We start from the raw sequence: 19016 nt of genomic DNA on the forward strand, positions 1-19016 counted from the left end.
CACTTGTTTTGCACACAAACTAAGGCTGTAGAGAGTCTAAAGAGGTTAGTGAAGAAGCCTTTGAAAGGCCGATGGTTGACTTAGTCTTGACCTCCAAATCAACTGACTCAAATCAAGGATACAGCCTGCATTTGGTTGATGGTGGAGAGCTTAGTCACAAGTTGACAACCAGAGCAACTGGAGGAGAACACAAAGTTTATTTTTCTTTTAGTTTTATGCAATTATTTCTTGTGATCTGAACTCATAATTACAGTTGCTATTCAGATTTTCAACTGCAGTTTCAGGCTGAAGTATCATGACCCATATCTATGTTCTTGTCACTTGGACTAGATCTGTAAAACCTCTCCAGGCCTTCTGATGTCTGCTGTGATGGAGCTTGAGCTGGCATCAAGCTTGGAGTTGCATATCCATGGCATTGCAAAACAGCTGGCATTAAAGCACCCTGTGGGGCAGTGGGGCCAGGAGCCTGGAGCAGTGCTGCATCTGGGAGTCCAGAGCATCCTGCTGGCCCAGCTTGAAACATGGTGACATAGGCATGGCTTTGTATGTCTTTGTCAGCATGCCTTTGCTCATCTTAAGTGCTTAGACCTATCTCTACCTAATGTAAATTTTAAATAAAGTGACCCCAACTGAGCCACATCCTTTGCAGCAGAAGGTCACTAATTGTCTTGGCTTTCTACTAAGAATGTAACTGTCTGACTACCACAAGACCATGCTTAGCCTAATTTAAAGACCACTGAAACAAACACTGAGCAGTTCTCACTTCTCTCACCTGTTGAGACTCATCCTCAGGAGATATATCTATATTGTGCTTGTCCAAAGCAAGGTAAAAAAGAAATATCCTCCTATTCTTACCATCAGTTCCTCTGTGGATTAGCCATTAGCATATATTTCCACTATTTAGAGGTTTAGATGTTTAAATATCTCCCTTCTTCTTGGTGGTCTTGTGGACATTTTTAATTCATTACTCCATACTTTAAACCTTTACAATATTCTTCAGTCTTCATCCTTCCTGTTGAAACAGTTCAGTGTGGTGCAGACCAGAGAGGGAGGCCTGTAAACATACCTCCCGTGCCTTGCTATAAGAGTGTTTGCCTAAGAAGTCTAGGTTTCTTTTGAAATGCCAGTAAAAGTTTAAGCATTTAAAGTTTAAGTATGCATTGTAGCAGGGAGAGTAACAGAGTCCCTTTTTTTTTTTTCTTTTAGGTAAGTACTCTAACAGCTAAATTATTTGGTTATGTTTCTGTTCAGGTGCTTGTTCACCCTCTCTTTCTGGTCTACTGAATACAGAATGATAATACTATATTTAATATTAAAGTGGAACAATCACAATAAGAGGGCATGAGAGCATCTGCTTTCACATAAGCCTGTAGTTTACTGACTCAAACCTTCACCTGGAAGGCGAGAGAAGTGGGTTCATAGCCTTTTAGAGAAAGGAATTGAAGCTGGGAGCATTAAACTTACATGTGTGAGAGCTCTTTTATGCAGGATTTCTTTATTAAATGTGACAGTAACACACAGTTCATATAAAGAACTGAAAATTTTGGTAATAAAGAACAAATAAAAGTGTGAGTGTGCCTAGTCATACAAAGGAAGCAGATGTTAGCAATGCATTAAATTACAACTCCAGCACAGGCATACTCTGTCTTTTTTTTATTTACCATCTATCTTCAGACCACATAAAGCTAAAGCTTTCTCATAGTAATTTAGTATTTTTTTCGAGTTCTGCCAAAGATCTGACAAAATGTGTTGAGTCTCTGATAATAGGTAAGTGTGACTTTATCTGAACACTAAAAATGATCTTAATGTATTACATTAACTGTGCCATAGCAGTTGCCTAAAAGAATGTAGGTTTACTTGGGGAAGCAGAAGAAATAGTGAGGTATATTTAGGAGAGAATTTTGAATGTGTAATTTCAAAAAAGCTTACATCGACTGGTTTAGAGCAGATCAACAGAAAACAAAAGTTGGTGCAAACCAGCAGGTTTCTGGAGCCTGATGTCCTGCATGGAAGTGTCCAGAAACAATTGCTTCAGAGAATGGAGCAGGAAAACCTGCAGAAAGAAGCTGTACAGGAAAAAGTTTAGTCATCTTTTCTAACCATGCCAGTAATTTCACTATTTTAATTCAGTTTCATTTTACACATGAAGGCTGTGCCTTCTCTGTGTCCAAGGAGGAGTGGTAAAAAGAAGTGTTTGATGTATATCCTATACAATTTACTGTTTTGTTTGTTTGTATTACTTCTCCTATATTTTTTTCTCTGCTCAAAGATTAATGTTATCCAGCCGTCTTTCCCAGAAGGAAAAAAAAAATGGATTTTTCAATTCAAAGGAGCAAACAAAACCAAATCTTCCTCTGTGAAGACAGTATTGAAAGTATACATAACTGATGCCAAATAAAAGGAGTCAAAAAATAATGAGCTTGGCTACACTTCTATGACTGGTAAGCCTTCAGCATACACAAGCATCTATATACATATATATTTATGTACTTTTAAAGACAGTTGTGGGAGGTTTTCTGGTTCTGTTGGAGTATTTTTTTAATTGGAATATAACCTGAAGATTTTGATAACCCCATAAAAACTTTTTACATTTGGATATTGCATAGTAAAGTACAATAGAATGATAAAATTTTTCCCACCGAAAGAAACTCTTGCTATACAGGTGAAAAAGGAAGGATGAGAAAAGAGTTTTTCTCTTTGAAGACATCCCTAGCAATGCATAGCTCTCTTTCAGTGGTGCTAATTTAATATTTAGAGTGCTCTGATATCCAACTATGTGATGCTTTCATTTGAAGCTGTAGCAATTCACTGAACTTGATGTCACTAGCCATTTCCCTCACATTCACTTGTGATTGGACTTTCTATTACACTGCTGGAATAAAAAGGCGAATAATGCCACAGTTTTTTGGTGGATTTAAGGAAAGGAAGAAAGTAAAGACAATAGCCCACCAGAGTTTGAAAGAGCCCTTTTCATTTATTCCCATGGGCCTTGTATATTTGTAGACCAAGGCAGACTCAGAAATGTGTTGTGCTTTAAGTTAATGATCTGTTAGAAGAAAAGAAGAATAAACATCAACAGTCATAAATCCAAATATTTTTTTCCTACTATTTGAATGTTACTTCCTTATTTAAAGAAGGATACATTCTTTTGGCATTTAGGTGCTGGGAACAATTCTGTAACAGTAATGTTTTTCCACCAAAACTTTTACATAATATCTTCTTTTAAATCTTTTAAAGATTTACCTATATAATTTAGGTTTGACTTTTATAACTTCCTCTGTCCACCCAACCCTGTTCCTATCAACACTAGAGGTGTTAAACCGCTTCATATGGTAAAAGCTATCATTTTCCATTTTGACTTTTCGAGTAACCCTCTGGCTGTTACCTTGATGAAATCGTGGAATCTGGGATATTTTTCCAAACTCACGTCTGCTTTTTGGATTATCCTTCAGGGCTCCATTGTGCTAAAATAACCAGTGTTCTCTGACGCCTTTCTGCGATACCTCCGGGGAAATGAAATGGCTTTTTCATGTCTGAGCATTCAAAGTACCAGTTCCTTGTCCTGTTGCCATTACCGTGGGACAGAGCCCCGACAATGCCTGTCAAAGCAGCCCTGTCTATGGTATCAGAAATGGCAGTGTAGAAGCTGTCAGACTTTCGATCCTGTTGGCTATGGGCATTTATGTTATCTTGTGGGGGTGTATATTTTTTCAGTGTATCCTTCATCTTAATGGAGTGTGATAGCTTATGAAAACCAGCTTGACGTTCATTACTGCACAGATTTTTTTTTTTCCCTTTGTCCACCAAAATTATCTCTGTGACAGCAGCAGAAACTGTTTATATGGGAAAATAACTGGAAAATATTCATTTTTTTTAGGTAGTTAGGGCAGTAAGTCCTCTTATTTGTTGGAAGCAATAATATCAGGAATGCCCCTGTAAGTGTTCATACTCCTTCCATCTTGTAACAGGCTACCAACCTAACAATCGTTTTATCTGCATAATTCCATCATTTAACTTACCTGTGGTACAGGATTGAAGTTCACAGTTCTGACTTCTGTTCCTGGGCTGCCTGTACAGTCCTGAAACGTGCATGTTGCAAATCAGGCATCAAAGGTTACGACTCATCTCAGAAATCCGAATAAGTTTGCAGGTGGGAAGTGCAGCAGAGAAGGTTATGTTCTGTACCTCCTCCTTCTCTGGGGTTTTGGAGCTTCACTGCAGGATTGGGACTCTTCTTTGTGACCCATCAACTGGAAGTAGGTGTCAAAATCCAGTCCTTCCCGAAAAAACACAAATGAAGAGATGGCTTTCCCTGTCAGTCTAACAATAAAAACATTCATTCTGAATGCAGGAAATACAGATGTGTTTTACTATCACCAAATGTGTGTCTAATCTATCAGCCCATCTGAAAGAGAAAGAGCATTTAGAAGGCAGTTCCATCATTCCCTGCCACACATCAACAAACCTTGTTATGATGGGATGCAGGCAGCCAATGCAGTTTTGCTCTTAGTCACTTTTGGACTAGCAATACTTCAGGAATAGGTATTAGGAATTTTTGGAATCCCAGCTTTGAATTTGACAATTTTCCTGGGGTTTTGCCCCCAAAACACTGTTGTTGCCCCCAAAACACTTTAGTGAACAGCAGAAGTGAACAATAGTCCCACTGAATCAAGAGAGGTGAGTCTGTATTTAGGGGTATAATTTCTTGACTTTGTCATTACATTCTGAGTATCAGGGAAGCCAATTAGGAACAGACTCAGAATCTGCTACTCTAAATCTAGTCCCCTGTGGTACCTTCCTTAGACATTCTAATTAATATGCCTAAATGCTTAGAGTCAAAGGAAAGAAATCATGTCCTTTTAAAGTAAATAAATATATACAGTATGAGAATTTCCAATTGTCTCCATTATGAGCAAGCAGATGGCTCATTGTAGTGTTTTATTTTGTTATTTACAGAACAGCTAGCTTGTACTACGGTATCTCTTCATCTCCAGAATTTCTCTTCCAAGATTATGTATAGGCTCTGTCTTACTAGTAATATTTTAATTCATCACCACGTATTTAGCAAACTCCTTCTTTTATCGCTTGATGACAGAAGGGATTTTTTTTCTCTGACATTTATTGCTTTTTAAACTGTATTTCTGGTTGGGTGCCAGATTGCTCCCAAAAAATTGTAAATAAATGTGAGTAATACAGATTTGGATTTATGAACCATAATGGCTGGATGCTTTAGCTGTGAAGAGATGGTTTATCATATTGTCCACCATTATGTGGGGAAACTTTTAAGAGTTGCTTTCCTGCTTTTTTTTACTACAGACCTTAAAGGTTTTAAACCAAGTTCCTTTGAGACTTGAACACAATTATAGTAACCAATCTGACATACACACAATGTGAATAAAATGCTCAATTATATACAGGCATTTTAACACTGATACATTCTACACACATAAAATAAAGGCACCTTGAAATAAAACTCTTATCTCCCTCACCTCATTTATCTCCTAATTACGTATAAACTCACACAATACAAAAAAAAAAAAGATTCCTGTATGTATGTCATTAAGGAACATAAAAGAAAGGCTTATTATCTTTTTGCATGCTTATCTGTGAGACTCAGTAGTGTTCCTATCTGTTAGAATACATACTCTCTCTATATGCTTATGTTCATATATAGTTCATATATACAAATATATCTCCCTTCAGACTCTAAATTGTTAAAACACTGGCTGGGGAACTGTTCCTGTATTCACGCTTTCTGGAATCAGAAATTCTTCAAATGGAAAGCCCCCATTTCTTGCTCTGTGAGCACTGCTTCATGAGACCATGAAATCAATCCTGCCACCCTTTTGGCTAAATTTGGATTCAAAATGAAAAATTGCCTCTCCTCTAATATCCTTATTCTTTTTCAATCATTATTTCACAACTTGGGTCATTTATTTTTTTGTATGGTAGATTAAATATGCCAGTGACAAACTCTGAAAACATGGTGGCTAAGCAAAACCATCACTCCTTTGCATCACACTCCTTACATTTTTCTGCATAGTGATACATTGTGTGGCTTACCTTGAAGAGCATGAACTAACTTCAGTCCTGAAAAGAAAGCAGGTGCCTGGGGGGGAAAAAAAAGGATATTTATAATCAGTAGAAAATAAATCTCCCCCAACATGTGTAACATTCACCTCCCACTCATTATGGGGGGCTAGTTAACCTCTGAGCTGATGTGCTGGAATTGAAGATGAAAAGTGTCAGCTTGGGCTGTCGTGGGTTTTGATCTAACCAGTACAGGAATCTGGATTTCCCCCTCTCCTGCCCTGTGATCCCTGCTGTAGTAGCAGAGGCTGGCATCACTTTTCATACAGTTAGAAGCCTCGCCACATCTCAGACATGATGTAGAAAAGCAGGCAGCAGATTCCTTATCTGCTTTCCATTCTGATATTTAATGATTTTTCAGTGGATCCAAATGTTGCATAAGACTTCCAAGGAGAGGAATGACCCGGATCAGAGAGACACCATCCGGGGACATTTCCCAAGTGCTTGTTTCATGGGGATGGGAAAGGAAGCAGATGTTTTCCATCAACAACTAATGCTGAAGAGCTACTATTACTCCCTCCCTAACCACAAGCTCTGTGCCATAATCATCTACTCCCTTCTTCTGCTTCTATAGATGTAACAGCAGCATGTAATAATTCAAATTCTGTCTTGTTGACACAGCTTGCTTCAGCTCTACAGAAAGCAAGTTGTTTGTTCGCTGAATCTGTGGACACATCAGCACTTTGCAGAGAGTCTGAAAGGAGTTGCTGCTTTCCTGATGGCGATTGCCTGCTGTCATGTGATCCTCCCAGAAATCTGTGGCAACACACTGAAACAGCCAGGCACAGTACATTTTTGTCAATGTGGGATGATTATTTTTTTAGACAGAATCACAAATTTCCCCCAAAACATTCCTGTCAATATCCTATTAAAAAAAAAAAAATCTTCCTTTTCCGTTCATTCGGGAAGCTGATTTCAAAAACTGCTTCTTTATTTGTGCTGATTAATTATGCTAGTTTGAATTTAGACCTGTATCACTGAGGGGGAATGATCTGTGATACATCTGGCTTTGTAGAGAGAGAGAATAACAGGTATTCTGGGGTAGCATTGAGTAAATATGAGGCCCAGTGGATAAAATTGGATTTAAAATACATTCACGTGTGCAAAAAATTCCCATAGAGACTATTACAGACCAAACGGAAGGGAAAAAAATTAAATGGCAATAGTGTAATGAAAGGGGAATGACTGCTAACCTCTTGAACCAAAAAAGGTTAGCTGAGGGACTAAAAAATTTATATTTTTAATATAAACATGGTCAAGAAGTCTATTCTGTGAGGATGAGTACTTTAAAATTCTGTTTGTAAAATTTAAGTAATACAATAGCTATAATATATTTCATGTTCTTGTGCACAGCTGTAGATGTACCAAACTGGAAAGCAAAATCCTGACACCTCTCCCTTTGCAACCTCACAGAAACATGCTATTCATAGAATCCTACAGTCGTGAAATCATAGAATCATAGAACAGCCCAAGTTGGGAGGGACCTTGAAAGATCCTCTTGTTCAGTCTTTCATAGGAAAGGGAGACTAGGTCAGATTATCCAGCACCCTGTCCAATCACACCTTGAAGACCTCCAGTTATGGGTAGTCCACCACATCCCTGGGGAGAGTCTTCCAGTGATTGATCATTCTCACTAAAAAAATTCTGTCTTACAATAAGATGAATACTAATTTAATATCTCTGAAGTGTTCCCGAGCAGAGAGGTTTGCTTTTTTTTGTTTTTCCTGAGCAAAAGGCTGCATGGATACAGGTGTGGTCCAGATTCTGCTGAAGATCAATCAGCCAAAGCTGACCCTAAATTTGTAGGAATCCTTGTTCTCAGTATAAACAAGTCAGAACAATCCTGAGGCCACTTATACAGAACTATTCCTTCCATATAAAGGGTTCTGAAAAACATCAAGCTCAGTATGAAAGTTGTTTGAACTATGAGGAATGTGAAACTCAATAATGCCATGGGATTGTAGACCCTTCACAAAAATGAAAGACCCTGTTCACTGCAACTGCATTGTGTGTCTTGGATAACAATCTCGAAGAACAGGGAAGGATGATTAGTAGTTTTACATATTTAGTATAAATCTAAAACATGCATCTGATGAGAAGGTGAAGAAAAGGATGAGATGAAAGGAAGGATAGGAGGGGAAGTTTTACCATAGGCAAAAGGGAAAGAATATGTAGATGCTCCCTGAAGCAAAGCAGATGGGGTGAAGAAGGCTATGCCACCAGCTTCCCACATTCATTTTAGAAGTCAGTTTTAAAAGGTAGGAGTCAGGTGTGGAAGACTTTTTTTCCCTCCCAAGAAATCTTAGGAGACAGCAAGGAAAGGTGATTGATGATGAGGTTTAGGGATTTTTTTGCACTATTTTTATTTTTTTAGCATTTTCCCCCTCGATTTAACCATTGTCTTTGTCACAATAAATCTTCTTACTTGGTTGCAACTTTATTCATGAGTGACAAATTTATTATGTCCTTTTTTTCTTGGGGATAAAATTCCACCGATATTTTTGTAGGGAACCCTTGCAGGAGCACTGCTAATGGAGGAAGCTTGCCTCAAAACTGTGAAAGTTTGGGGACCTACAGGATCAAATGCCAAGACTCAGGATAAATTCTACCCAAGCACCCACAACCCAGTACCTTCCTTGCAAAAGATGGGAAAGAGGAGGCAGCCTCTATGATGAATATTCCCAAACTGTTACAGCTGATTAGTGTAAATTTTCTTTGGTGAAAAGATACGACAAGTGACAAGAGGGAGTGGAATGTTGTTTTGTTATTCTGATTTTTCACCAACAAATGCAGATCAGTAGTATGTGTGAAAGGAACCTCAGAGTCTATGAAACAGGAGAGAGCTCAAGATATGATGTATAGACTTCTTTTCTTGCTTCATGGGGCTGCTGGGATATGAACATGCCATTTTAGGGAAAAGCTAATTGCCTGTTCAGCAACTAAAAGCAAGATACCTTTGTTCAGTGAGTTACAATTCCCTGAAGTACACTGCAGTAGCAAAGCAGTAATTACAATGCAGCATGTCTTAAAAGTGCACCATTATACATTTCATGAAGAAAAGGGTAACTTAAGCATTGCTGCTCATGGGTTAAAGCAAAAGATTTAAAACATCTTGAGCATGATCATGTATGTTTTATGAATATAAATTTGTGTTCACGCGAATTTCTAATGTTAAAACTGTGCTTGAAACCATTTTTAGACTGCTACCAGACCAGGTTATAAGCTATTTTTTGCTGTTGGCAACAATCCAATAATCTAAAACACATTTTTAATTTTATTCTTTTTTTTTCTCCTTTTTTTTTTTCAGTCTCCAGCAAAGAGATGTTGTCTCAACAGAATGGAATGACTTCTGGATAAGGTAGCCAACGTAAATTAAAGTGGGGTCTTTGGCTGAAGAATGGCAATGAATGTTCAGAAAAGGATGGGGAAAAAGAGAAATGTGAGCAGACAAAGGAAACCAGGCAGAATATACAAGAGAATATGGGTTTAATATATTTTCGATATCCAAAACAGAGTGAGGATGGTTGCAGAATTCTGGAAATCATAAACACCTCAGAGACTTAAGGCTACCTCATAAATGGGAATAGGTAATTTCTTGGGTATTATTTATAAATCAGACTTTAATTAAAAGGTTAGGGAAAGATGGATATATATTTTAATAACTAGTTCATTATTACATGCTAATAATCAGTTATTGATAACTACAAGCATGATATAGTTATTTATTAATCACCAGCTTTTTATTAAACTTTGACAAATGGAACCCTTTCTATGTAGTATAAAATTGCAGGAAGAAGCTGGAAGGAAACAAGATATGAATTAGGATTTTGACAGAAATCAGTAAGGGAAGGTAACTTGCACAGCAATTATGTTGTGCTGTGTTGCATTATAGGTTCCATATTCTCTCCTAATAACTATGTAATTTTCTCATGTCTCCACGGCACATATTTTGTGACTTTTTCATTAAAAAAGCCAACACAAACCCAATAATCTTTTGCCACATAATACATTATTAGAAGAATCATAAGGAGGGAGGATAAAGGAGCAAGTTTAATAAATGCTGCAAAGCATACTACTGCTCCTGAATGTTTGTGTTGGATTTCTTATGATGTATGAGGAGCTGAGATGTCCTGTGGGGGCTAGTTTACATTTTTTTTTATGAAAGGTTACAGTACTATGAAACTATAGTTTATTTAGTTTTACACTAGTGGTGTAAATATTTATTAAGGCTTTGACTCATTACATTTTGTGCAGCCCTTGCACTCCAAATCCGTGTGATTCACAGTATACTGAAAAAAGAAATAATACCCCTAAATCACACCTGTCTGTGAAGAGAAAATCTGTCAGCTCTTTCACTCCCAACTCTTCACCTTGCGACAGGCAAGGGAAAAAAAAAGTCAGAAAGAAAGCTGGCTGCTCCTTGGGAATGAATTCACTGGAAAAATGTTCCTTTGTTAAGCACTGCTTGGCTGGGATGGCTAGGCAAATACAGAATTCAAAAGAGTCAAGATGTACTTAGTTTTTAGGTCATCTAGCCCCTTATTTTGAAAAAAAAATCTCTATCACTTCCTTTGTTATGCTTTTGGGTTTTTATTTGTTTGGGGGGGTTGTTTGTTTTCTTGATTGTTTCTGAAAATCATCCATTGAAATTTAGTTTTATGTGAAAACCAAAAAAGGTACATCAGATCAGAAGTGGGATATATTCAGATTATATATCCAATGTCAAGATGCTGTCTATGTGGTTTGGATATCTTACAGTGACTAAGACTTATTCCTAGAGATTCCTACAGAACGTGCCCCAGGCAACAGTGTATTTCTGAGACAGACCCTCTCGTTGCTGGAATTAAGAAGTGCTGCATTCAGCAAAGGGCACCAGCTTTTCAGTATTCCATGAACAACCAGAAGTCACTCTGACCAGCAAAAGGTTTCTTGATCCCATCAAAATTACAGGATTTTTGCTCCCATTGCTCCTAATGACCTTCACTGTAGACCTTGCTAAGCTTATGAGAGGCACTCAAAGACTTCATGGGTTGTACACAGAGCCCTGACGCTTCCAGTGTGACATCTCTGTGAGGTAAACTGGCAGCTACAGATTTGGGGTGACTTTTGCTTGTTTGCTTCCCAAATAGCTTTGTCTTGAATTCTTTCCTGCACAGTTACATGATTCCAAAAGGCACGAATTAAAATATAAATAGTTGATAACCTGGTGGTAAGTGCAGCATTTTGAGAGAGATGAGTTCAAATTCCCCTATGCTAGGCAGATGTAAATCATGGCCTTCCATCTCTCACTGCATCCATCTTTTAGACAAGTGTGTCTGCCATCTCATTTAGTGATGAACTTGACCCTGTCATAGTCTAAAAATATTTTCATGAGTCTCTCTCTCTCTAAATAAAAAACTACAGCCTTTGTGGAGTTCAAGTGGTCTCAAGGTTATGCAGTGTTAATCAGCTTTGTGGTTCTTAATTCTGTTTTCAAATTTGGCCCTAGCAGTCTTTCAGTTCACTTTTGCGGCACTTGATTGATTTTGTTATTAACGTTACAAGTCATGGAATCAGATAGCAATATGTTGAACAGACATACCCCAACACAAGCCTACTAAAACATATATTGATTTGCATCAGTATTTTTAGTCTAGGGAAGTGTTTAAATTTTTGGGTTAAAGTTACTCTCTCCGTATATAACATAAAAATATATATATTAAAAACATTTATGTAAATGCAATATATAAAAATATGTATTTATTTTTCATTCTGCTAAATGACATCTATTTATAGATCTGCACTTTTACCTTATGCCTCCAAATAAAACTGTAAAGCCGCTTTTCCGAAGTACAAGAAAATCCATCTTGAAACTTTAATTAAAGAATAATCTATCAATGACAAATTACCGGAGGGTGGATATGTCACTCACAGTGTTGGCACGTCATTTCAAAGAACACAACTGAAATCACAGGAGAATAACAGATCTGGGTATTTGTTTGCACTTAACAGACAAGGGGAACATAACTGATATAAAGCAATTTCAAGATAGTTTATATATTAAAAGATTAGCTGGAAATTCCTTCACTCTGAAAGAAAAGCAGCACTACAGCAAAACTGCACCTTCTCTAAAGTCTGTAAAAAATCTAGTAAAGCAAGTAATCCCTTGACATGTTTAAAACTACTAGTGGCTTTTTAATTGTGCTCGTGTTTGTGAAGCCTCCACACTGGATGAACTCCTGAGCAGCTTTTTATTTGGTTTCATGGAGACAGTTCTTGTAATCCTACTTCAACTCCTCTTTTGAAAGAGTAAGAGAAGAGGCATCCATGAGGATGTGAGAAGTAGGAGCTTCTTTTCCTCAGTTCTGTAGTTCAAACAAATTAATTTGTGCCTCTGGCAACTGATCAGCTGCATGTGTTTTTCCTTGCATGGGACCATTTACTAAATAGTGGCTTTATGTAGAGTTCCTATGTAAATGACAGTTAGGCTAAAAATTATTTGGTTTTTTCTCTAACATAAAATGCGCTGGCAAATGTTGTACAAATATTTGTTGCAATGTTTTTCACTCAGCTGAGTAGTAAAAGCTCTTTAAAAAACCCTAAGTGATTACAATTGTTCAGTTTCCCATGATATTGAGATTTGTTGTCCGTAAGTTATTATTATAAGGCCTGTATCAACATAGATTTCAAATGGGAAGCATATGACCTCAGTATGAATAACTGTCACTTTTAGCTTCTCCTGCTTAAGAAAAAACACTAGCATAGTAAAAGTCATAGTGACTTTATTCCTCCTCCACAGAGTGTAGTTTTACCTTTATCTCATTCAGCAGAGCCTTGTAAATCAGGTGGAACAGTACTTACATCAGAATCATATGAAAATATCATATAATCTGAAAGTAACGTGCTGGCAAGACATATACTGGGCTATATACTGGGCTGATCACCTCGTGTAGGAGGGACATATATCCTTTAGCTATAATCCTGTATGTTTTCTGGTCACCTTTATTTATTTTTAACTTTCTGTTGGGTTTATTGACTTCTCTTTTTGATTGCCAGATACCAAGTTTTTGCTTATTTTTGACCCCAAAATATGTCCAACGTGTTCTACCCTTACAAGAATGTTAAGTCTAAAATAAAAGCATAGAAATTCACATCTAAAGGTCAGAGCTACAATTCTATATTTAAACTCACTTGGACTACATTTCTTTCAGGAACTACTTTGAAGTCTTAACCCAAAGGAATCCATTTAGTTTCTATCATGTCCTTTGGTTTGAGTGCAGTTTGTATTATGTTTCTCTCAAAATCTATTCAGGTTTTCTAGATGAAGAGGGTACTGGAATGAAAATCTGAAAAAAAAAAAAAATCTAATGACTTTGTCTTTCTTAATTAACAGCAGTGTTAATGAGGTTGTTGATAAGACTATTATCGACGAGAACACCTCAGTCAAGGAGTTTGCTCTTAGTGTGGACACTGCTTGCACAACTTGTCCACCCGTTTAGTCTCAAGCCCAAAGTAAACTGTAAATCACACCCTTTCTTTTGGGATGTGGTCGTTCTCAATGCATACGTAATATTTGGGGGATCAAAACTACTAAAAAAGTGCAACACTAGAGGTTGTCAGTATTTTGAAGATAATCTCCCTTTTTAGGTGTTTTATTATACATTCTGCTACTTTCTCCACTTCTTTAAATGAATGGGGCGTAACTTTGAGATTTTCGTCAAATAGAAGTTGCTTCTTCCAGCACAGAAAAAAATTTTCTGGAATTATCAGTCCTTCAAAAGTCTGCTCTTTTCTTAGTGGTGGTCTGACCACTCTTGCAGTTTTGAAGATCCTTTCCAACCCATGGCTTTCAATGCAGAGGACGTTTAACACTTTGCAACAAATACCATTTTTCAGACACCTGAGAGGACAACAGCTTAGCTTTATGGACCTTCCGTGGCTGGAAACGGGATGGGTTATTTTTAAGGATTTGCATTTTTGTCTTGTTGAATTGTCATTCTTATCTTCTTTATTATAGTTTTCACTGGCTGAAGAGAAATACAAAAGCCTTTCCCAATGAGACTCAGTGTTTGGGGAAAATAGCCAAACCTGAGCAACTCTAAGTGGACTTTTTGGTTCCTGGATAATTCTTTATTTACTGTGTCCTCCTGAACAATTAGTTTCAGGGTGAGAGTTACTTTTTACTTAAATTATTTTAATAGTGGTCTGTTTATGTTATAGATGGCACTATAGAAGGTGTTCAATAGCAATCCCATAATGTTTAATTAATTAATGAATTATCTGGGAAAAAGCTTCCCAGTGATGGCAATATTCCATTGCATGATAAACATAGACCATCATTCTAGCAGGCTGGGCAACTATTAACAGCAAGCTTTGCTATGCTTACTGGCTTTTGACTATTAAGAATTTTAATTTAACTGTAAATAATAATGTCAACACCTAAATTGAGAAGGATCAAATTAGACTTTTACACCCAAAATAAAAACCTCAGACCAGTTAGTATAGTATACCATTTAGTATAAATATTAAGGAGCTACTGAACTGGCAACATTTTGATTCCATGCTTAAAAGGATGTAATTATTTTTATTAAAGAGTTTGGAAATGCTTTATATGTGTAAATCAAACCGAAAGAAGCAGGAAATACTGGTGGTCCTTCACTATGCAAAAATGGCAGGCTACTGTTTTCAGCTAAGAGTGTTCTCACAGGTTAAGATGAGTGACAGTATCAGATTTGGTTACTCTTTCATAATAAAATGGAATACATAATGATGCCACATTTCTTGGAATCAAGATCAGAGGTGCAGGCTCAAGAGTTTTCACAGGTTTTTTTGTTTTGTGGCAAACAGTTCTCTAGTTCACTTGTGCATTCATGCTCGTGTTCATCTGAAAGGCGGTGGTGAAAAGGAAAGGGAAAAAAGTCATGAAAATACCATATTGATTTTAGTGACACACACTATCCATCATAAACATCCAGCATACAGATTCACATCTTAATGCACTTAGCTTCCTCTCTCTATAGGACAGCCTTTGACTCAGGTCCTAGGCTGGCCAGGTTTTTACTGTGAAATATCTGTCTTGAAGCTGGCAGAGGAAACAATGGTAAGACTGGATTATGTATTTCTCTCTGTGCAGCACAAGCACACCTTTTGCTTGAAAAAAGAGGGTTTGTCCCTTCTTCGGGGACAAAGCTGCATTTTTCTCTAGATGGATGAACAGTTCTCTTTTCCTGGGAACTATTTCCAAAGAGAATCACTTCAAATAAGTTATAGAAAAATGTTAACTCCCAAATCTGCCTGATTCCTTCAGGTGAGCAACTCTGTGTTTGCCTATTAAAGTGAACACTTTTGTAGGGTATCATGTCTATCCATCTGCACAACCCTTATCTCGGGGAAGCGTGAGCTACTCTTTATTCATATGCCCTTCTGCTCAGTTCTCTTCTGTTTGCTTTCTGTAAAAAGGGGACAAAATCATTTTTCCACCTGAGATTGTCAATCACCAAATTCTAGCATTTATGGTTTGATTATAAAATGTACTGAAGATTTACTTTTCCCTCTAACTTCCACGAGGGCTTAAGAAATTTTGAAAATTCAAGCTCTAGATTGCCTAAACTGGACAGACAAAATTGATGTACAGGGGTGCTTTGTTTGTTTGTTGAGGTTTGTAGCAGGGTTTTCTTGCCACAACCACCTTGCCCCAAGTTACAGAGGCAGGTGATGTTAAAGTCAGTCAGTACTCAAACATTGCCTTAAGAAAGACGTCATAGTTCGAGATCCAGACATCTGGTCATTATTAACCATCACTGTTCACACATGATATTTTACTTAGACTGAACCAACAGGCAGACAGTAATTTACATCCTGCAGCCAGTGGGAAGAAATCTGCTAAAATGTACAAGTGATCGTGAACAGAAATCTCTAGCAGGTTCAGCTCTGGGGTGAGGAGACATTTAAAAAAGGAAGTCACTCCTTGGTGATTTTCCTGGCTTACAATAAGGAGGCTTCACCTCAGCTCATCAGAGAAGTGGTGTTAAGGTACCTTTGCCACTGAATGTCGGGCTGGATGTAAAGATTTTGCAATACAAATGTTGAGCTTCTTTGCAGTTTTCTTTGCTGTTACTTATTATGTCTACCTTATAAAATTTTCTGTGAAAAAAAACAGCATTACTTCATTCAATTGCAGTTGGCATTGTGAAATGTTAGATTAAGAGCTGTCTGGCAACCAAACACCCCAAGAGTTTTCCTGTGTGTTTCTGTAATTTTGCCAAAGATTAAAATGTCATCACTGCCACTAGGGACATTGGGAATCCACTGAGTTATTCTGTGGTTTATACTTTGAAAAGTTTTAGAAGCTAAATATATTTCAAACGTTCATCTCTTGTACTTGGTATTTCAAAACTTCATGAATTCTCTTCCTGAACTCAGGTTAATAACTGATGAAAGATCACTAATTTGGCAGACCTCCACTTCAGAGGTTCTATTTTAAACTTTAGCTCCTTTATAGTTTTTCCTAGTCTTCAAGAGCTTTCTGAACTTGTACAAAGTTTAGGAAAGCCTCTGATACCGCTCCATACTTGGGCAGAAGGATTAAACAGTGAGACTGATAAAGTGATCTTGTGGGATCAAAGAAGATGTGGGTTTTTTGGATGACATTGAAACTGAAAGTGTTTCACAATTCTGGAAAAAGGGAAGGGAAGGGGAAGAGGAAAGGGAAGGGGAAAGGGAAGGGGTAGGGGAAAGAGAATGGGAAGGGGTAGGAGAAGGGATCCCCCTGTTAGCTTTCAGCATTAAGAAAATTATGGAAGTATAACAAGCCAGGTGGGAGAGCAAATTAAGGCATTTTTGTTTCCGGTTCTAAGAAATGTCAGTGCACTATGTAATGTCTCCACAAAGTTCTTCTCTACTTAACCCATCTTTTTGCTTCTGCAACCTGAACATCAGTAGGGTACCAGGTGTGCAAACTGGCATGAGGGGACAGGCTTGTATAGAGGTTTTTACTTTGCTTCCTTTCCAGGGAAGCAGTTCATGGCTTTCCTTGTTTCAGCTAAGCACTGAATAAAGCCTTCAAAATTTGTTCCCTTATCCTTTATAGATAGAAAAGCCTCAAATGCCTCAGGTTCTGATCAGTGTATCTATTTCAAAGATTTTTGCTCATAAACTGTGTCCTAATTTCATTAATATTTTTCATTCATTCTTTCAGGGAGAATTTTGCTTGTGCTTTATCATATTCTCCATGAAGACAAAATAACCATTGAAATCAATTTTGTTTCACTTCTCAGTGCTTTCTCTGTCTGACAGCTGGATAAAATCTCATTGAGCTTGTGGACATACAGGCTGTCCTTCAGTTGTGATATACATAAGAAGCAATTCTCTTGCCTGTGTGCACAGACAGCAGAAGCATAGCAGATGCAGACAGCTACAGTCAGAGGATCACTGGCAGAATGAACCCAAGAAAAAAAGATCTTTCTGGATACTGCACTGCTGAAAACCTACCCCTAAAAAAAACACCAAACCCACACACACACAAAAAAAAAAAAAAGGCACAAAAAACTAGTCAGCTCTGGTGACATTTCTGCATTTTTTGATGTTTTTGTAAAATGGGATTTGTTTCTAAGAAACGTGATTATTATAATTAATGTTGTCTTCTCATAGAAGAAGAAACAAGTAAAAAGTCACCAAATATTGACAAACAGCTCATATGAAAAGAACCAAAGGATATTTGTATCACAGAATTTTCTTTCCCTGCTACTGGTCACTTTCTATTTTTGAGTTTTTAGCTCATCCAGCGTCAAAAGATAGCACATTTTTAGTCAAAGAAACCAATGCACTTGATGACAAAGAAGACATTAAGGAGTCCAGCTTAAGAGTTAACATTAGTAATTTTACTTTGAGCACAAGTGTTGTTCCCAAAACAGATATTATTAATGTGGGCTATTAAAAATAAAAGCAAAATCTGATTAAAAAATTATACGATGGAATTGTAGTTTACATAGAAAAACCAAGTAAAATCTCCATCAAACTTGGTGATATGCTGAAAAAAAAACCCAGAACTTTAGTTTTCATTTTGAAACAGTTTTCTTCTGATCTATATTCAAACTCACTGCATGACTGTCAGAGTCATTCATGTGTCTTCATCCTGTGTTTCCATTCCTCATCAAAGCATGAATTTTTACAAGATTAATCTTCAGTATAAAGAACATGCAAAAACTTTTTCAAGTAGCAGGGAAATATAGGTAAGCCACGGTACTCCAGCAGAAACTATTAACTTTCAGCATCCTTAACACTAATTAGCTTTAAGGTAATTGAGATCAGTTCATGTCTCACTGGGACAAGAACCTTATTTTTTTCAAAGTCTATCATCAAAACTTCTATCTGCAGTGAGAACTCTATGAATTGAATGGGATTCCATCTCACTTTCTGTAGGCTGCTGAACATGTTCTTTATAATTTTAAATTCAAACCTCTCTGGGATAGTCTCATGAAAATAGAGTATTTCATTGGCTGCATAAAGGAGTAACAAAGCTGTTACCCCTTTCTGGTCAATTATATCGATTGTGATTCTGACATTTTCAAATGTATTTCTCCATTTACTCCAATTAAACTAAGCAGATTGTTAAGAAGATTGTCCTGGACTTCGAAAGACGTGCAATGAGCCAGCTCACTTGTAGTTGTGTCAAAGTTAATTAATTTTTCTAAATCTAAAATGACCAGGGATGCATTCTGCTTTCTGTTTTGAATTAAAATCACTTTTTCACTGCCGTGTTATTCCTAGTTTGTATTGATTTTAGGTTCAAAGAGCATTAACTTCAATTCTAAATTTTCTTTTAACCTGTAGAGAAGATGGAGGCATCACAAGCTCTGCTTAGAAATTTCCCCAAGGGGCTCATCCAAAGCTTAACAAAACATTTTCAGTAACTTAATTTCACTTGATTTCTTTGAAGAACTTTCTCT

The sequence above is a fragment of the Lepidothrix coronata genome, unplaced genomic scaffold (genome assembly GCF_001604755.1).
Source record: "Lepidothrix coronata isolate B3197 unplaced genomic scaffold, Lepidothrix_coronata-1.0 Scaffold157, whole genome shotgun sequence".
Taxonomy (NCBI): Eukaryota; Metazoa; Chordata; class Aves; order Passeriformes; family Pipridae; genus Lepidothrix; species Lepidothrix coronata.